Here is a 13983-nt window from a genome sequence, read left to right as displayed (position 1 = left end):
AACTAACTGCTGAACAATAATCAACAGGAAGACACTGGAACTCACCAAAGAAGATACCCCACATCCAAAGACAAAGGAGAAGCCACAGTGAGACGGTAGGAGGGGCACAATCACAATAAAATCAAATCCCATAACCACTGGGTGGGTGACTCACAAACTGGAGAACAATTATACCACAGAAGTCCACCCACTGGAGTGAAGATTCTGAGCCCCACGTCAGGCTTCCACCTGGGGTCCAGCAACGGGAGTAGGAATTCCCAGAGAATCAGACTTTGAAGGCTAGAGGGATTTGATTGCAGGACTTCAACAGGACTGGGGGAAACAGAGATTCTTGGAGGGCACACACAAAGTAGTGTGCGCATCAGGACCCAGGGAGGAGGAACAGTGATCCCATAGGAGACTGAACCAGACGTACCTGCTAGTGTTGGAGGGTCTCCTGCAGAGGCGGGGGGTGGCTGTGGCTCACCATAGGGACAAGGACACTAGCAGCCGAAGTTCTGGGAAGTACTCCTTGGCATGAGCCCTCCCTGAGTCCGCCATTAGCCCCACCAAAGAGCCTGTAGCCTGCAGTGCTGGGTCGCCTCAGGCCAAACAACTGAAAGGGAGGGAACTCAGTGCCACCCATCAGCAGACAAGCGGATTAAAGTTTTACTGAGCTCTGCCCACCAGAGCAACACACAGCTCTACCCACCACCAGTTCCTCTTATCAGGAAGCCTGCACAAGCCTCTTAAATAGCCTCATCCACCAGAAGGCATACAGCAGAATCAAGAACTACAATCCTGCAGCCTGTGGAACAAAAACCACATTCACAGAAAGACAGACAAAATGAAAAGGCAGAGGTCTATGTTCCAGATGAAGGAACAAAATAAAACCCCAGAAAAACAATTAAATGAAGTGGAAATAGGCAACCTTCCAGAAAAAGAATTCAGAATAATTATAGTGAAGATGATCCAGGACCTCAGAAAAAGAATGGAGGCAAAGATCAAGAAGATGCAAGAAATGTTTAACAAAGACCTAGAAGAATTAAAGAACAAACAAACAGAGATGAACAATACAATAACAGAAATGAAAACTACACTAGAAAGAATCAATAGCAGAATAACTGAGGCAGAAGAATGGATAAGTGACCTGGAAGAGAGAATGGTGGAATTCACTGCCGCGGAACAGAATAAAGAAAAAAGAATGAAAAGAAATGAAGACAGCCTAAGAGACATCTGGGACAACATTAAACGGACCAACATTTGCATTATAGGGGTCCCAGAAGGAGAAGAGAGAGATAAAGGACCTGAGAAAATATTTGAAGAGATGATAGTCGAAAATTTCTGTAACATGGGAAAGGAAATAGCCACCCAAGTCCAGGAGGCGCAGAGAGTCCCATACAGGATAAACCCAAGGAGAAACACGCCGAGACACATAGTAATCAAATTGACAAAAATTAAAGACAAAGAAAAATTATTAAAAGCTACAAGGGAAAAACGACAAATAACATACAAGGGAACTCCCATAAGGTTAACAGCTGATTTCTCAGCAGAAACTCTGCAAGCCAGAAGGGAGTGGCATGATATATTTAAAGTGATGAAAGGGAAGAACCCACCACCAAGATTACTCTACCCGGCAAGGATCTCATTCAGATTTGACAGAGAAATCAAAAGCTTTACAGACAAGCAAAAGCTAAGAGAATGCAGCACCACCAAACCAGCTCTATAACAAATGCTAAAGGAACTTCTCTAAGAGAGAAACATAAGAGAACAAAAGGACATACAAAAACAAACCCAAAACAATTAAGAAAATGTTAACAGGAACATACATATCCATAAGTACCTTAAACGTGAATGGATTAAATACTCCAACCAAAAGACAGAGGCTCACTGAATGGATACAAAAACAAGACCCATATACATGCTGTGTACACAAGACCCACTTCAGACCTAGGGACACATACAGATTGAAAGTGAGGGTATGGAAAAAGATAGTCCCTGCAAATGTAAATCAAAAGAAAGCTGGAGTAGCAATACGCATATCAGATAAAATAGACTTTAAAATAAAGAATGTTGGGCTTCCCTGGTGGCGCAGTGGTTAAGAATCTGCCTGCCAATGCAGGGGACATGGGTTCAAGCCCTGGTCTGGGAAGATCCCACATGCCATGTAGCAACTCAGCCTGTGCGCCACAACTACTGAGCCTGCGCTGTAGAGCCTACGAGCCATAACTACTGAGCCCACGAGCCACAACTACTGAGCCTGTGCACCTAGAGCCCATGCTCCACAACAAGAGAAGCCACCGCAGTGAGAAGCCCGTGCACCACAAAGAAGAGTAGCCCCCGCTCGCTGCAGCAAGAGAAAGCCCACGCAGAGCAAAGAAGACCCAACAGAGCCAAAAATAATAAATAAATAAAATAAATAAATTAAGAAAAATAAAATAAAATAAAATAAAGAACGTTACAAAGAGACAAGGAAGGACACTACATAATGATCAAGGGATCAATCAAAGAAGACATAACAATTATAAATATATGTGCACCCAATATAGGAGCACCTCAATACATAAGGCAACTGCTAACAGCTATAAAAGAGGAAATCAGCAGTAACACAATAATAGTGGGGGATTTTAACACCTCACTTACACCAATGGACAGATCATCCAGACCGAAAATTAATAAGGAAACACAAGCATTAAATGACACAACAGACCAGATAGATTTAATTGATATTTATAGGACATTCCATCCAAAAACAGCAGATTACACTTTCTTCTCAAGTGCACATGAAACATTCTCCAGGATAGATCACATCTTGGGTCACAAATCAAGCCTCAGTAAATTTAAGAAAATTGAAATTTTATCAAGCATCTTTTCCAACCACAATGCTATGAGATTAGAAATCAATTACAGGGAAAAAACCATAAAAAACACAAACAAACAGAGGCTAAACAATACGTTACTAAATAACCAAGAGATCACTGAAAAAATCAAAGAGGAAATAAAAAAATACCTAGAGACAAATGACAACGAGAAAATGACGATCCAAAACCTATGGGATGCAGTAAAAGCAGTTCTAAGAGGGAAGTTTATAGGAATACAATTCTACCTCAAGAAACAAGAAAATGCTCAAATAAACAATCCAACCTTACACCTAAAGGAACTAGAGAAAGAAAAACAAACAAAACCCAAAGTTAGTAGAAGCAAAGAAATCATAAAGAACAGAGCAGAAATAGAAACAAAGAAAACAATAGCAAAGATCAAAGAAACTAAAAGCTGGTTCTTTGAGAACATAAACAAAATTGACAAACCTTTAGCCAGACTCATCAAGAAAAAGAGGGAGAGGACTCAAATCAATAAAATTAGAAATGAAACAGAAGTTACAACAGACACTGCAAATACAAAGCACCGTAAGTGACTACTATAAGCAGCTCTATGCCAATAAAATGGACAACCTGGAAGAAATGGACAAATTCTTAGAAAGGTATAATCTTCCAAGACTGAACCAGGGAGAAATAGAAAATATGAACAGACCAAATGCAAGTAATGAAATTGAAACTGTGATTAAAAATCTTCCAACAAACAAAAGTCCAGGACCAGATGGCTTCACAGGTGAATTCTATCAAACATTTAGAGACAAGCTAACACCCATCCTTCTCAAACTCTTCCAAAAAAATTGAAGCAAAAGGAACACTCCCAAACTCATTCTATGAGGCCACCATCACCTTGATACCAAAACCAAAGATACTACAAAAAAAGAAAATTACAGACCAATATCACTGATGAATATAGATGCAAAAATCCTCACCAAAATACTAGTAAACAGAATCCAACAACACATTAAAAGGAGCATACACCATGATCAAGTGGGATTTATCCCAGGGATTCAAGGATTCGTCAATATATGTAAATCGATCAATGGGATACACCATATTAACAAATTGAAGAATAAAAACCATATGATCGTGGGGGACCTTCAAGATGGCAGAGGAGTAAGACGTGGAGGTCACCTTCCTCCCGACAAATACATCAAAAATATACCTACATGTGGAACAACTCCTACAGAACACTTACTGAATGCTGGCAGAAGACCTCAGACTTCCCAAAAGGCAAGAAAATCCCCACATACCTGGGTAGGGCAAAAGAAAAAAGAAAAAACAGAGACAAAAGAATAGGGATGGGTCCTGCACCTCTGGGATGTAGCTGTGAAGCAGGAAAAGTTTCCACACACTAGGAGATGGGGGGAGGGCAGGGGAGAAGCTTTGGAGCCACAGAGGAGAGCACAGCAACAGGGATGCAGAGGGCAAAGCAGAGAGATTCCCACAAAGAGGATTGGTGCTGACCAGCACTAACCAGCCTCAGAGGCTTGTCTGCTCACCCGCTGGGGTGGGTGGGGTTGGGAGCTGAGGCTTGGGCTTCAGAGGTCAGATCCCAGGGAGAGGACTGGGTTGGTTGCATGAACACAGCCTGAAGGGGGCTAGTGCCCCAGAGCTAGAGAGAGGGCAGTCCGGGAAAACGTCTGGAACTGCCTAAGAGGCAAGAGACCATTGTTTTGGGGTGCACGAGGAGAGGAGATTCAGAGCACCGCCTAAACGAGCTCCAGAGACGAGTGTGAGCCACGGCTATCAGCTCAGACACCAGAGACGGACATGAAACGCTAATGCTGCTGCTGCAGCCACCAAGAATCCTGTGTGCAAGCACAGGTCACTATCCTCACCTGCCCCGGGAAGCTGTGCAACACATCACTTCCACGGCCCCGTGATCCAGGGACAATTTCCCCTGGGAGAACGCACGGTGCGTCTCAGGCTGCTGCAACGTAACGCTGGTCTCTACTGCTGAAGGCTCTCCCACATTCCAATTATAACTATCATACCCCTCCCTCCCCCTGCATGAGCGAGCCAGAGCCCTATAATCAGCCGCTACTTTAACCCTGTCCTGTCTGGGCAAGAATAGAAGGCTGAGGGCAAACGACATGCAGAGGCAGGCCCAAAACCAAAGCTGCACCCCAGAAGCTGTGCAAACAAAGAAGAGAAAGGAAAATTTATCCGTGCAGCCTCAGGGAGCAGTGGATTAAATCCCCACAATCAACTTGAGGTACCCTGCATCTGTGGAACACATGAATAGACAACAAATCAACCCAAAATTGAGGCAGTGGACTTTAGGAGCAACTGCAGACTTGCGGTTTGCTGTCTGCGACTGACTTTTTTCTGATTTTTTATGTTTATCTTAGTATAGTTTTTAGCGCTTGTTATCGGTGGATTTATTTATTGATTTGGTTGGTCTCTTCTTTTTTCCAATACTTCTTTATTTTTTAATTTAATAATTTTTTAATTTTGATTATTTTATTTTATTTTTTAATTTTTAAATATTTTAAATAACTTTTTTCTTTCTTTTTTTCTCCCTTTTCTTCTGAGCTGTGTGGCTGACAGGGTCTTGGTGCTCTGGCTTGGTGTCAGGTCTGAGCCTCTGAGGTGGGAGAACTGAGTTGAGGACATTGGACCACCAGAGACTTCCCGGCCCCACATAGTATCAATCGGCGAGAGCTCTCCCAGAGATCTCTGTCTCAACGCTAAGACCCAGCTCCACCCAACGGCCAGCAAGCTACAGTGCTGGATGCCCCACACCAAACAACTAGCAAGACAGGAACACAACACCACCCATTAGCAGAGAGGCTGCCTAAAATCATACTAAGTTCACAGACACCCCAAAACACACCACTGGACACGTTCCTGCCCACCAGAAAGAAAAGATCCAGCCTCATCCACCGGAACACAGGCACCAACCCCCTCCACCAGGAAGCCTACACAAGCAAGTGGATCAACCTTACCTACTGGGGGCAGAAACCAAAAACAATAGGAACTACGAACCTGCAGCCTACAAAAAGGAGACCTCAAACACACTAAGTTAAGCAAAATGAGAAGACAGAGAAATATGCAGCAGATGAACGAGTAAAGTAAAAAGGCACGAGACCAAACAAATGAAGAGGAAATACACAGTCTACCTGAAAAATAATTCAGAGTAATGAGAGTAAAGATGATCCAAAATCTTGGAAATAGAATGGAGAAAATACAAGAAATGTTTAACAAGGACCTAGAAGAACTAAAGAGCAAACAAACAATGATGAACAACACAATAAATGAAATTTAAAATTCTCTACAAGGAATCAACAGCAGAATAACTGAGGCAGAAGAATGGATAAGTGACCTGGAAGATAAAATAGTGGAAATAACAACTGCAGAGCAGAATAAAGAAAAAAGAATGAAAAGAATTGAGGACAGTCTCAGAGACCTCTGGGACAACATTAAACGCACCAACATTTGCATTATAGGGGTCCCAGAAAGAGAAAAGAAAAAGCAGGGTCAGAGAAAATATTTGAAGACATTATAGTTGAAAACTTCCCTAACATGGGAAAGGAAATAGTCAATCAAGTCCAGGAAGTGCAGAGAGTCCCATACAGGATAAATCAAAGGAGAAATATGTCAAGACACTTATTAATCAAACTATCAAAAATTAAATACAAAGAAAAAAATATTAAAAGCAGCAAGGGAAAAGCAACAAAAACATACAAGGGAAATCCCATAAGGTTAACAGCTGATCTTTCAGCAGAAACTCTGCAAGCCACAAGGGAGTGGCAGGACACATTTAAAGTGATGAAAGGGAAAAAACCACAACCAATGTTACTCTACCCAGCAAGGATCTCTTTCAGATTCAACGGAGAAATTAAAACCTTTACAGACAAGCAAAAGCTAAGAGAATTCAGCACCACCAAAACAGCTTTACAACAAATGCTAAAGGAACTTCTCTAGGCAGGAAACTCAAGACAAGAAAGAGACTTACAAAAACAAACCCAAAACAATTAAGAAAATGGTAATAGGAACATATGGATTGATAATTACCTTAAATGTAAATGGATTAAATGTTCCAGCCAAAACACATAGACATGTTGAATGGATACAAAAACAAGACCTGTATATATGCTGTCTACAAGACAGCCATTTCAGACCTAGGGACATATACAGACTGAAAGTGCAGGGATGGAAAAAGATATTCCATGCAAATGAAAATCAAAAGAAAGCTGGAGTAGCAATTCTCATATCAGACAAAATAGACTTTAAAATAAAGACTACTAAAAGAGACAAAGAAGACACTATATAATGATCAAGGGATCAATCCTAGAAGAAGACATAACAATTGTAAATATTTATGCACCCAACATAGCACCTCAATACATAAGACAAATGCTAACAGCCATAAAAGGGGAAATCGACAGTAACACAATCATAGTAGAGGACTTTAACACCCCACTTTCACCAATGGACAGATCATCCAATATGAAAATAAATAAGGAAACACAAGCTTTAAATGACACATTAAGCAAGATGGACTTAATTGATATTTATAGGACATTCCACCCAAAAACAACAGAATACACTTTCTTCTCAACTGTTCATGGAACATTCTCCAGGATAGATATCTTGGGTCACAAATCAAGCCTTGGTAAATTTAAGAAAATTGAAATCGCATCAAGTATCTTCTCCTACCACAATGCTATGAGGCCAGACATCAATTACAGGAAAATAACTGTAAAATACAAACACATGGATGCTAAACAATATGCTACTAAATAACCAAGAGGTCACTGAAGAAATCAAAGAGGAAGTAAAAAAATACCTATAAACAAATGACAATGAAAACACGATGACCCAAAAACTATGGGATGCAACAAAAGCAGTTCTAAGAGGGAAGTTTTTAGGAATACAATCCTACCTCAAGAAACAAGAAAAATCTCAAATAAACAACCTAACCTTACACGTAAAGCAATTAGAGAAAGAAGAACAAAAAAACCCCCAAAGTTAGCAGAAGGAGACAAATCATAAAGGTCAGATCAGAAATAAATGAAAAAGAAATGAAGGAAACAACTGCAAACATCAATAAAACTAAAGGCTGGTTCTTTGAGAAGATAAACAAATTTGATAAACCACTAGCCAGACTCATCAAGAAAAAAAGGGAGGAGACTCAAATCAACACAATTAGAAATGAAAGAGGAGAAGTAACAACTGACACTGCAGAAATACAAAGAATCCTAAGAGAATACTAGAAGCAACTATATGCCAATAAAATGAACAACCTGGAAGAAATGGACAAATTCTTAGAAAAGCACAACCTCCCAAGACTGAACCAGGAAGAAACAGAAAATATAAACAGACCAATCACAAGCACTGAAATTGAAACTGTGATTAAAAATCTTCCAACAAACAAAAGCCCAGGACCAGATGGCTTCACAAGTGAATTCTATCGAACAGTTACAGAAGAGCTGACACCTATCCTTCTCAAACTCTTCCAAAATATAGAAGATGGAGGAATGCTCCCAAACTCATTCTATGAGGCCCCTATCACCATGATATCAAAACCAGACAAAGATTTCACAAAAAAGGGAAACTACAGTCCAATATCACTGATGAATATAGATGCAAAAATCTTCAACAAAATACTAGCAAAGAGAATCCAGCAGCACATTAAAAGGATCATACACCATGATCAAGTGGCATTTTTCCCAGGAATGCAAGGATTCTTCAATATATGCAAATCAATCAATGTGATACTCCATATTAACAAATTGAAGGATAAAACCACATGATCATCTCAATAGATGAAAAAGAAGCTTTTGATAAGATTCAAAACCCATTTATGATAAAAACCCTCCAGAAAGTAGGCATAGAGGGAAGTTACCTCAACATAATAAAGGCCATATATGACAAACCCACAGCCAACATCCTTCTCAATGGTGAAAAACTGAAAGCATTTCCTCTAAAATCAGGAACAAGACAAGGATGCCCACTCTCATCACTATTACTCAACATAGTTTTGGAAGTTTTAGCCACAGCAATCAGAGAAGAAAAAGAAATAAAAGGAATCCAAATCAGAAAAGAAAAGGTAAAGTTGTCACTGTTTGCAGATGACATGATACTATATATAGAGAATCTTAAAGATGTTACCAGAAGACTACTGGAGCTAATCAATGAATTTGGTAAGGTTGCAGGATACAAAATTAATGAACAGAAATCTCTTGCATTCCTATACACTAATGATGAAAAATCTGAAAGAGAAATTAAGGAAATACTCCCATTTACCACCTCAAGCAAAAGAATATAATACCTGGGAATAAACCTACCTAAGGGGGTAAAAGACCTGTATGCAGAAAACTATAAGACACGGATGAAAGAAATTAAAGATGATATAAACAGATGGAGAGATATACCATGTTCTTGGATTGGAAGAATCAACATTGTGAAAATGACTATACTACCCAAAGCCATTTACAGATTCAATGCAATCCCTATCAAACTACCAATGGCATTTTTCACAGAACTAGAACAAAAAATTTCACAGTTTGTATGGAAACACAAAAGACCCCAAATAGCCAAAGCAGTCTTGAGAAAGAAAAACGGAGCTGGAGGAATCAGACTCCCTGACTTCAGACTATACTACAAAGCTACAGTAATCAAGACAGTATTGTACTGGCACAAAAACAGAAATATAGATCAATGGAACAGGATAGAAAGCCCAGAGATAAACCCACACACATATGGTCACCTTATCTTTGATAAAGGAGGCAAGAGTATACAATGGAGAAAATATAGCCTCTTCAATAAGTGCTGCTGGGAATACTGGACAGCTACATGTAAAAGAATGAAATTAGAACACTCCCTAACACCATACACAAAAATAAACTCAAAATGGATTAAAGACCTAAATGTAAGGCCAGACACTATAAAACTCTTAGAGGAAAATATAGGAAGAACACTCTTTGACATAAACCACAGCAAAATCTTTTTTGAACCACCTCCTAGAGTAATGGAAATAAAAACAAAAATAAACAAATGGGACCTAATGAAAATTAAAAGCTTTTGCACAGCAAAGGAAACTATAAACAAGACAAAAAGATAACCCTCAGAATGGGGGAAAATATTTGCAAACGAAGTAACCAACAAAGGATTAATCTCCAAAATATACAAATAGTTCATGGAGCTCAATATTAAAAAAACAAACAACCCAATCCAAAAATGGACACAAGACCTAAATAGACATTTCTCCAAGGAAGACATACAGATGTCCAAGAGGCACAAGAAAAGTTACTGAACATTACTAATTATTAGAGAAATGCAAATCAAAACTACAATGAGGTATCACCTCACACCAGTTTGAATGGGCATCATCAGAAAATCTACACACAACAAATGCTGGAGAGGGTGTGGAGAAAAGGGAACCCTCTTGCACTGTTGGTGGGAATGTAAATTGATACAGCCACTATGGAGAACAGTATGGAGTTTCCTTAAAAAACTAAAAATAGAACTACCATGTGACCCAGCAATCCCACTTCTGAGCATATACCCTGAGAAAACCATAATTCAAAAAATACATGCACCCCAATGTTCATTGCAGCACTGTTTACAATAGTCAGGTCATGGAAGCAACCTAAATGCTCATAGACAGACGAATGGATAAAGAAGATGTGGTACATATATACAATGGAATATTATTCAGCCATAAAAAAGAACGAAATTGGGTCATTTGTAGAGATGTGGTTGGACCCTAGAGACTGTCACACAGAATGAACTAAGTCAGAAAGAAAAATAAATATTGTATATTAACGCATATATGTGGAATCTAGAAAAATGCTACAGATGAACTGGTTTGCAAGGCAGAAATAGAGACACAGATGTAGAGAAGACACGTATGGACACCAAGGTGGGAAAGCGGGTGTGGTGGTGGTGGTCTTGGTGGGATGAATTGGGAGATTGGGATTCACATACATACACCAATATGTATAAAATAGATAACTAATAAGAATGTGCTGTAGAAAAAAATAAAATAAAAAAAAAAAGGATCCTTGAATCTTGGATTGATCTTTTATTAAATTGGGATTTTGATGTTTAAGGAAACTTCTGTGTATGTAAATGTTTACAGTTGTATTTACCATAGTGTGATACTTTTATATGTCATGCCTATACAGTTTTCCTATTATCATTGTGTTGCTCTGTATAAGATGTGTCTCTTGTAAGGTGTTTGAAATACTGAAGAGATTCTGAGTTATCTCACTTGTAATTTGATTTATTAGATATATAAAGATTACTTAATGCCTTGGAAAATAGTGCTTGTTAAGTTTGTAATGCTGCCCTATCCAAGTTTTGATGAATCAGAGAAAATTGGTATGACATGTTCCTAGTGCATGGTATGTACAATGTGGTATCATTTACCTACCAAATTAATAAATTATCAAACAATGAAATAATCAAATTTTTAATAATACCAATGCAAACAAGAATACTCTGTGATGAGTATTCTACATACTTTTGGTAAAAACATGAATTGACACAATCTTTCTGCAAATATGTTTGGTCATATACATTCAAGATGTTTACATATTTGTACCATTTGACCCAGTAATTCCAAGGAAGTAATCAAAGAGGTATCTTTCTAATTGTTAAACTACTACTAACTGTAGTAGTTTTCACAATGATTAAAATTGTGAGCAATCAAAATAGTTAAGACAAAGCTAAATAATTTATGGTATAAATTGAAGTCAAATTTTATGTGAGGGTTAGTTTCTAATGTCAACAATTAAGAATTTTGGAATATTCAGAATTATCCCTGCTGTAAAAGAGATTTGTGTACCATTGCTTATTAATTCCAATGTGGCCACTTTCTTTCCATAATGTAACAGATTATTTCCCAGTTTTAGGGTTTTTTTGGTCCCTCTCACTTTAATGTCTTTATTTATTTATTTATTGGCTCTCCAGAATCTTTATTTTAATATTTTAATGTATTAAAAGGAGATGCAGAAAAATATATTCAATATGTATAGTTTGATATTTTTATTGAATATATCTGCCATATAACAGTGTATAGATTTAAGGCATATTACGTTAATTTGATACATTAATATACTGTAATATGATTGCCATTATAGTGACATTTAGCACCTCTATCATATTACATAATTACCCTTTCTTTTTATTGGTTGGAATAATTAAGTTCTACTCTCTTAGCAAGCTTGATGATTCTAGTATAATACTGTACTATAATATTCATTATACTGTGCATTAGATCTCTGGTTTATTTACTAATCATTGCAAGTTTGTACCCTTAAATAACATCTATCTTATGTTCTCTTTTCCCAGCCCCTAGTAACTACCATTTATTCTCTGTCTTAATGAGTTTGGCTTTTTTAGATTCCACACATAAGTGATATCATACAGTACTTGTCTTTCTATGTCTGATTTATCTCACTTAATGTGCTCGAGATCCATCTATGTTGTTGCAAGTGGCAGGATGTCCTCCTTCTCCTGGTGGAATAATATTCCACTCTGTGTGTGTGTGTGTGTCTCTACAGCTTCTTCTATATCCATTCATTCACTGATGGGCATTTAAGTTGTCTCCATATTGTGTGTGTGTGTGTGTGTGTGTGTGTGTGTGTGTGTGTGTGTGTGTGTGTGTGTGTGTCTACAGCTTCTTCTTTATCCATTCATTCACTGATGGGCATTTAAGTTGTCTCCATATTTCGGCTATTGTGAATAATGCTGCAATAAACATGGGAGTGCATATATCTCTTTGAAACCCAGTTTTCATTTCATTTGGGTATATACCCAGAAGTGGAATTTTTGGAATGAATGGTAGATCTATTTTTAATTTTTTGAGAATCCTCCACATTGTTTCCCACAGTGGCTACATCAATTTACTTCCCATCAACAGTACACAAGTGTTCCCTTTTCATCACATCCTTGTCAGCCTTTATTGTTTCTTGTCTTCTCGATGATAGCCATTCTGATTATAATGTCTTTAAATCTGCATTCCATTGGGTCTAGCTTTTTATTTTCTTTATCATAAATTTTATTAATTTTTTATCTTAGTATTTAAAACACTCAATCTTTTATCCTTGATACGTAATTATTTTAACTACCTTGTTAAATTGAATTGTATTCTTTTATTACTTATTTTTAATTGCTTAAAATATAAACTTTATATGACTCTACAATTTCCCCTTCCTACTCTTTTATATCCCTTGTTTTACGAGTTGTTTTTAGAACTGCCAATAGGCAGACCTATGCATGGAGGTTGTGGTAAGAGGAAGTCCAAACCACTGGTCAGGGGTTTGGATGTCTTCTTTTTTAAGCTGTTCCTGCTCTTAGCATCCTCCTAATGGTTAGCCCAGGATTACTAAAGACATGTTTCCAAAACACGGTTGACTTCTTGCCAATCTTCTGAGATGGAACTCGTGTCACTTAATAGGTCTCATGTCTTTTAACTGACAAGGTAGAGCCCAAGCCCTAGAATCTGTTACTATGCACCTGCCCACCCCCTGCCACAAGAAACATCCAACTGCTTGATATTTGGAGAAAAGTCTTCTTAAAAAGCAGAACACTGTATCTAGAGAATGCAACCAACAACCAAAATGGGCATGAAACCAATCAGCTTTGAGTCTGGGAACTATAAGGACCTGGTGAAAGGCAGGAGAAAAGAAAAGAACAGTTTCCTGTTCAACTTTACATTGAAAGTAGGAATGACAATGTTGTCACGGTAAAGTCTGCCACACCAGGAACATACAACTTTGATTAGAAGACAAATAACTAGCCATAATATTCAGGAGGCGTGAGTTTCATTTGTTTAAAAAGCAATAACATTTGGACTACATAAACTTGGACTGAGTCCTATTTAACATTCTCCATAACTTTACTGCACAGCGATGGCAATATTTCCCAAATCAATGTTAAATTCACCTACAGAGCCTCAATTATGTTGCCAAGGCATTAATTTTAATCCTTAATTTCCCTTAGAATGAAATGTTCCTCACACTAAGAAAATTTTTGATTTGTGATATTACAAAAATAAAGATAAAACAGAATCAACCTTTGTTTTTTTCACTTCATTTGGAATTGCTGTAAGACTATTTTTGCTGAAATACTTCCTAGTTATCCAAATATATGGGCAAATGTGTGAATATGAAGG

The 13983-nt window shown here is 38.0% G+C and overlaps 2 long non-coding RNA genes across 2 annotated transcripts in view; both read right to left on the bottom strand.

Annotated features, from left to right (window-relative positions):
• Positions 1 to 13983, bottom strand: part of LOC309627634 — a 1075643-nt gene that overhangs the window by 462477 nt on the left and 599183 nt on the right. The gene's annotated exons all lie outside the window — the stretch shown is intronic.
• The window catches only part of LOC309627622, a 339147-nt gene that overhangs the window by 4120 nt on the left and 321044 nt on the right, over positions 1 to 13983 (bottom strand). The window lies entirely within an intron of this gene.

The sequence above is a fragment of the Balaenoptera borealis genome, assembly GCF_965194805.1.
Source record: "Balaenoptera borealis genome assembly, chromosome: 4".
NCBI classification, from domain to species: domain Eukaryota; kingdom Metazoa; phylum Chordata; class Mammalia; order Artiodactyla; family Balaenopteridae; genus Balaenoptera; species Balaenoptera borealis.
This window is presented reverse-complemented; position numbering and strand designations above follow the sequence as displayed.